Source organism: Octopus bimaculoides, chromosome 5 (genome assembly GCF_001194135.2).
Source record: "Octopus bimaculoides isolate UCB-OBI-ISO-001 chromosome 5, ASM119413v2, whole genome shotgun sequence".
NCBI lineage: Eukaryota > Metazoa > Mollusca > Cephalopoda > Octopoda > Octopodidae > Octopus > Octopus bimaculoides.
In genome coordinates, this window is record NC_068985.1 from 43,546,747 (window position 1) to 43,555,001 (window position 8,255).

Below are 8,255 nucleotides of genomic sequence, written 5' to 3' on the forward strand. Positions count from 1 at the left end.
TTCATAACCTGATCTAACAGCTTGATGCCTCTGTAATTATTTGTATCTAAAGCGTCCCCTTTACCTTTGTAGCAGTTGACTATGATGCTGCTACACCAGTCATAGGGTATGACTCCTTCGTGTATCACCTGGTTCGTAATACGGGTGACTAGGCTATAGCCAACACTGCCAGATATTATATACACACACACATATATATATATATATATACACACACACATATATAAAAACAGTATGATGAGCAGTTCACAAGGCTGCAGCTTTCATAGATATGAAACCATTGGTCACTCTATGACCAGAATTTAACCTTTTGTTTAAATACTTATTGCTCTATTCTTTAGAGTGTGCTTCTGTTACTGATATATGTTTTATTGACAATTTATATATACAACAGGATTCGTTAAATTTCCATCTACCAAATCCATTCACAAGGCTTTGGTCAGCCCAAGGCTATAGTAGAATACACTTGTCCAAAGTGCTATGCAGTGAGATTGAACCTGGGACCATGTAGTTGGGAAGCAAGCTTCTTATCACACAGCCATGCCTAGATACATAACAGATATGTAATAGGTATTTAACAGTCTAATTAAACATATAATGATGCTTGGTGTGAGAAAATAGATATAGACACCATTATAGGCTACTGATTAGTTATAATTACTTGTAAAATATGATCAGTTTGTAGTTCTATGAAGAGAAATAAGTTTTGGGAATTCTGACCTTTCTTCTGAGAAATTAGTGATAATGCTTTGCCCATCTGAGAAAACTTGCCTGATTCCAAACAAGAAGTTTAACTTTTTTTTTGTACCACCATTGATTTCTTAGATTTTGGTTTATTTCCCTCTTGTTTGTCAATTCTTATAACTCTTGACATGTGTGTGTGTGTGTATATATATCTATTAATATATAGAGAAAAAGGGTAAAGACCCACTTCAGTCACAAATGATCATAGGATTACACCTAGAAAGTTTCCCTTCTGAGTAAGGTTGTTATGTAGAAAACCAGCAGTCACCCATGCAAAACAGTCTCCCCTCTTCACACTATCGATGTTGTTCAAGGGAAAGGCAAAGGCCAATACAGCTTGACACCAATGATGTCACAACTCATTTCTACAGCTGAGTGAACAGGAGCAATGTGAAATAAAGTGTCTCGCCCAAGAACACAACACATAGCTTGGTTCGGTAATTGAACTCACAATTATAAGCCTGACAGTCTAATCACTGAGCCCCCTTATGGAGGCAGTGACAAAGGACCAAGACCTTTCGCAATGTGCTGTACTTGAGATCTGTCAAGCCAAATGAGTTCATACTCATGGCCAATGCCGGTATTACGTAATTGGCACCTGTGCTAGTGACAGCTAAAAAGCACCCACTACACTCTTGGAAGGGCATCCAGCTGTAGAAACCATGCCAAATCAGACTGGAACCTGGTGCAGCGCCTCAGCTTACCAGTTTTCAGTCAAACTGTCCAACCCATGTCAACAAGGAAAACGGACATGAAATGATGACGATGATGATATATATGTGTGTGTGTATATATATATATATATATATATACTAGACTACCTGTGACCCATTGGGTCACCAGTAGTTCAGGGAACCCCAAAAGCCATGTATCTTGGTAATCTGTGGTCTGATTTATGTAAAACTTGGTTTGTTCCATTTGTACTCATGTGAGCACCCGATTCATGATGTCTCCTGCTTTTGTCTCTTTCCCTCTATTTCATCAGATGCTCAGCTCTCCAAGCGTCCAATTCCTGATCTCTCCTGCTTCTATTTCTTTTTCTCTATTCCGTTGGACGCTCATCCCTTGCTTTATCAATCTCATTGATCCTTCAATTCACATGCCTGTCCTGATCCGGGGTAAATATTACATACAGGACCTGTTTGTACTTCGGTGTGAAATTACTGCAATGCCTGTAAAAACACTGGATTAGCCAATGAAAAATGCAGATGCATATTAACAATATTCTTAACAATTAAACCTAGAAAAGTAGAAGACAAGAAAAACTCATTAGAATTAGAGCTTAAAATATTGCTGCTAAAATTAAAACTTAGTACAAAAAATAAATTAAAATAAAAAAGGAAAAGTGAAATTCACTGAATTTAAAAAGAAATATGAAAAAGTACCTAAGAGGTACTTTTTAATTTTAAGTTTAGCAGCAATATTTTAAGCTCTAATTTTAACGAGATTTTTCTTGTCCTCTTCTTTTCCAGGTTTAATTGTTAAGAATATTGTTAGTTTGCATCTGCATTTTTCATTGGCTAGTAGATATATTATTCTATATCATTCATAATGTGTTGCTGGCACTTCAAGATTCTCCTCTCTTGATTTACTCAATCAAACTGGTTGAACACATAACTTTAATACTCCAGTGCCCACAATATCTTAAACGGTTGTTGTTTATAACTTTATAACTGACTGATATTATAACTGACTAATATTAAAACTTACAAAGCTGGCAGAATTGTTAGTGTTTTATCTGTCTTTACATTTTGAGTTCAAATTTCACTGAGGTTGACTTTGCCTTTCATCCCTGTGGGATTGATAAAACAAGTATTAGTTGTGTCCTAGGGTTGATGTAATCAACTTCCCTCCTCCCTTGAAATTGCTAGCCTTGTGCCAAAATTTAAAATCAATATTAACATTTACACACGCACACACACACACACACACACACACACACACACACACACACACACACACACACACACAAACTCTTGTTTTTGTGATGCAAACTTTGAGAGTTTATTTGGTTGTCAGATAAATTCATTCATTTCTTTCTGATGTTATTTGAATTAATGCAAAACATAATTTTATTTTGTTGTGTTTTATGGGTTTTTGTAGTTCTATTCTTTCTCTACAACTTTTGTTCATCATTTTTGAAATTCAAATAAATTTTACCTGTTTTCAGACTTTAGACAATGGAGTGTCAAGTTGAAACAAAAATCAGAAATTTCACACCTGCTTCTCTCTGCTTTCAGTCAAGCTTCCAAAGCTGTCAAAGCCACTTGAACCATTTACACTGTGAATCAAGAAGGGACTGTTACTGAAATTTCTGCATAGAAATGGTTTTCATGCTTCAAGGAGAAGAAATTTAACCTCACGGACTCTACATCCCAGCCAACCTGTTCAGTTCAATGAGGATCAATTAAATGAGGTCATTTACAAGGTTATGCACCAATCTAGTAGGAAATTGGCTCTGCAGATGGAATGCTTTCCTGATACTATTGTCTGTCTCCTTCACTTGATGGGTAAAGTCCAAATGACTTGACTGGTGACACAGCATGCTTCTTCAATGCAATAACACTAGGCCCTATGTTGCTAATTTAGCCAAAAATGCTATTCAAGAGTTTGGATGGGAAGTTCTACTGCACACAGCATATTCTTCTCTTATAGTACGTCAGTTTTTCACCTTTATTGGTTACTCTCAAACAATCTACAATGTATTTTGTTCAATGACATGGAGCTAAAAAAAGTGTAGTTCAATGAATTCTTTGTGTCAAGACCTGGTGATTTCAAGGTATTGACAAGTTAATGGAATGTTGATAAGAAGTCAGGAAAGTGAGGGATAGTATATTATTAAAATTATTGATGAAAAATAAGGATTAAAATAAATGGAAAAATATTAATTAATGAATTTATCTGACAACCCAGTAAATATGTAGTGACCTTATTCAGATATCGTTTTTGTCTTACCATTGTCATGTGAAATATTTTAGCTCATCAGAGACTAATAGTCTATCAAGCATTTTTTTTTTTTTTGGCTATTTAAAGAGAACATATATTTTCTCACTTGCTGAACCATAACCAGTAGCTATGTTTGAGTGTTTCTTTTCGCTTTTTCTTACTTGTAGTTATTGTCTGCTTGATATTGCCTCCTAGAATAATTCTTAAGTGTTTAAAAGAACTATTCTTTTATTTGCTACTGCTTGACTTTATCAATGTGAACACATATTTCCAAAAACGACATATTTCAACATTTTCTGCTTTCTACAATACATCATTCAATTGACTTTGTAAAACACAAAGATATTTGGTACATTCTTATAATCTCATTTATGTAAACATGTCTTGATTGATCTGGGATATTAAACTTTCTTATTCTATCCAGAATTCTGTATTATTTTCAGCCTCTACTTAGATGCTACGTGCTGCATAATTATCATTGAAATATTCTACCAATAAAATCTGCAAAAGTGTATTTTTATTATACTATAATAAATAAAGCTGCTTGTTAATTAGCTGTTTGTAACTTTTACTAAAAGGTAGCAATTATTAAAGAATACTCTGTCTAGAAAATTCTTATAAATCCCAATTTCAATATATTTTTTACCAAAATGTGATTTTAAAATTTTCTTGTATTACTGAAGATTTCAATTGCATGCTTCAATCAGCAAATTCATTTTTATTCAGTGACATACGTTTTTTAATGTCTTACATTTGCCTCACTATTTTTCAACTGTTTCCTTACAATACAATCTCTTTCCATCTCTTCTTTGTTTACTGTCTTTATTCCTATAGTCTATTTTAAAATCCTTATAACTTTTCTCTCTCACTGTTATCCTCATCTTTTTTCTTTTCAAAGTCTTGTTCTTTTCAGTCTTTGTCTCTTCTCTCTCACTCACACACTTTGTATCCTTTAATACTTCTTGTCTTTCTTCTGCATGTTCTGTTACTCTCACTTTCTTTCCTTGCAATGCTGGTCTTTCTCATTTGCTTTTTCTGGCTCTCTCCCCCTTTTACTTTCTACTGTTCTTTTCCATTGTTTTCATTAAAAATAAGTTTACAAAGTTTTTCTTTGAGATACTTTCAGAATATTTGTGAAAATGTTTACACTGTATCTATCATATCAAAATTACTGAGAAATTCTTTATTACAAATTTCACATATCTTTGCAGTTATGCACATTAGAGTAGTTTTGTTGAAGCAAACATAACATGTGGTAGTAAAAACCACCTGGAAGATAACGCTTCTGCTTGTGTAAAAAATAAAAGAAGGAAAAATGTATGTAATTCATGTGGAAATTTTTTTTTCACAATTCTTCAAGTTTTCTGCTCAAGGATGTTAGTAATTGCCTTCAATTTGGATGGGACTATGTGACATTGCACAAGATTATATGAGACTTTAAAATTAATAGATACATAAATCAGAGGAGGCAAATTATTGATGGACTTCTTTTATTGTTATTTCCCTTGCATTGTCCTTTTTATTTTTAGCAAGAATTTGCGTTCAACACATGAATTGCATTATACAATAACAATCACATGTTCTCATATATATATATTAATACAAATAAATGTACACTAATGTATACAACATGTGACACATATTGGATGTACATATATGTATATCTTACCATCTATGATGTTTCTTCAAAGTTTTGAAAGTAAATTAGTTCATGAAATTGTAAGATTCTAAAATATATTTTTCAAATTGTATTATGTCTTATATATGTGTTATGTATACGTTATACATATCTGTGCAGTTTAGAATACCAACATCAGTTCCTGGGAGGATGTGTCTGCTATGCATATTGATCAATAATGGCTTTATATCTTATTTATCCTGGTCAGCTAGGTGGTAAAATGCATCAAGGGCCATGTTTGAAATGTTGTAGTTTAAATTATTGATTAGGCATGCAAGGTGTGAAGGTTTCTTTCCTAATGTTCAAAAAGTTTGCTGTTGGAGATATGATGCATAATTTCCATGATACACAGGTTGCATCTGCTACCTTGCCCCTTATATTTTCTCCAGTTTATTTGGGAGATGTCCAAGATCCTTCTTTGAGGTTCCATACTATATTAGACAAAGACATTGTACGCCTTTTATTCTTATCTCTAAACAAAGTCAAGTGCTGCGTGTATCTTTCCTTGTAAGTTCTTATGGTCCCTTCCATGTCAGTCATGTTAGCCTTGTAAACTAATTCTTTTTCGTGGCACATATTATTCAAAGGAGTTATTGGGAATCTACAATTACATGATCAATGAGAGGTATTCCTAATGCTATTATTCTTATTGATTGAAGGTCATTGAGTCTGTGTTGACTAGGAGGGGGGGGGCAATTATAACTTTAACCTTGTTTCTATTAAAGGTCTGTTGATATTTATATATCAGAAATCATCTAGCTATATTTGTAGCCATATTCATGCTGTATGGAGGATTATACCACAAAACGTTCCTACATCTGTCTCTCTCATCCATACATACATACATTCATACATGCATACATACATACATTCATACATGCACACACATATATACATGTGTGCATGTGCACACACATATTTATATATATTATGTAGGAAAGTCAGTTCTGTTGCACTTTTAACATGATCTCCTTGATGGTATGTTTTCTGTACTTACAGTAAAATAAGTATAAATTTTTTCTTTCCAAATTACTTTGTACTATAGTGGTTAAATTTGACCACTTTTGCTCAGGAAATATTTCTCTCACAGTTTCTTCTCACTCTGAAAGACTAAGTTATATCAAAATATTGAGCTCCTGAAAACCATAGTTGGGGTAAAATCCAAAGTAAACTGCACAAGAATTATCAAAGCAGTTTAATTCAAGTCACACTTCAATCATTTTTATAACTGGAAGAAGTGTCTAAACATGGTCAATGGGTCATTCATCATCTGACTACTTTTCAGCTTAATCAAAATGATGCCTTCTGCTTGTCTTGAGTAGTCTTGCTATCAAAACTATGCTGGATAGAATCATCACAAATGATGAAAAGTGGGTTGTCTATAATTATATCCAATGGAAAGGGCAATAATTAGCACCCAATGAAAAGGGGGAATCCATCCTGAAACCAGGGCTACACCACAAAAAACTTATAGTCTGTGATTGGTGGGATGCGAAGAGGGTTGCCTGTTATGATGTATTAAACCAAAACAAAGTTAATTTGGAAAAGTATTGTTTTCAGTTGGTGGTATTGCACAAAAAATTGCAGAGAAAAGCACCCTCATTGGTCAAGCATAAGAGGGTGTTGCTTTTACATGATAATGCAAGACCACATGTTGCTCAAGTAACTCAAGAAAAGATTATGACTCTAAACATGGAAGTTTTACCTCACACTACTTACCCTCTTCATCTTTCACCAGCTGACCATCATATTTTTTTCAGATCATTGCAACTTTATTTAGAGGGAAAACATTTTATTAATTTTGAAGAGGTTAAAGATGATATTGAGAGTTTCTATGCTTTGAAATCTAAAGAATTTTATGCCTGAAGGAATCAACAATTTGACAAACAGATGGGATAGAAGTCATCAGTAATGAAGGGAAATATTATCTTGACTAATTATATCAGTTAAGACTAAAGAAGCCTTTGTTTTCCATCATGAAATGCAACAAATTTTTTTTCTATTTATATATTCACACATACAAATATATGTGTAAAATAGACATCCATGCATCATATTTAATGCATATACACTGTTGACAGTTAGTTACTGCAGTTTTTTGTATCAGATAAAATCTCTTATGTGTGTACTGTGTTTAAAAATACTATGGAGACATAAAATTGACCCAGCAGTTGCTAGTGAGAATGCTCTGTGGTTGGTTGTGAGTACATGTCATTAACAAGGTCCAGAATGGCTGAAATGTATCTGGTGACCTTGCCAGCTGCTGCTGGGACAATTTTTGTCTCCCTCTGATATGCATTGGGTTTTTAACACAGCAAGTTCATAAGTGAGTTTGCATTGGACAAAGACTGCAGTAACTTGCTTGTCAATGGTGTATATACATCAAGTATGATACATGGATGGTGGTTTTAATTTTATACTGCTTCAATTATGTTCACCAGATTATTTACTGTATATCTTTTATCCTTTACTTGTTTCAGTCATTTGACCGAAGCCAAACTGGGGCACCACCTTGAAAGGTTTTAGTCAAACAAATTGACCCCAGAAATTTTTTTTTTTAGGCCTGGTACTTATTCTATTGGTTCTCTCTTGCTGAACTTTTAAGTTATGGGGACGTAAACACACCACACTGATTGTGAAGAGGTGGTAGGGGACAAACACACATATTATATATACAATGGGCTTCTTTCAGTTTCTATCTACCAAATCCACTCAAGGCTTTGTTCAGCCTGAGGCTATAGTAGAAGACACTTGCCCAAGGACCAAGGAGTCACACAGTGGGACTGAACCCAGAACCATGTGGCTGGGAAGCAAGCTTCTTACCACACGGCCACAGTTATAAATCATATATATATGTATATATATATATATATATATATATATATAT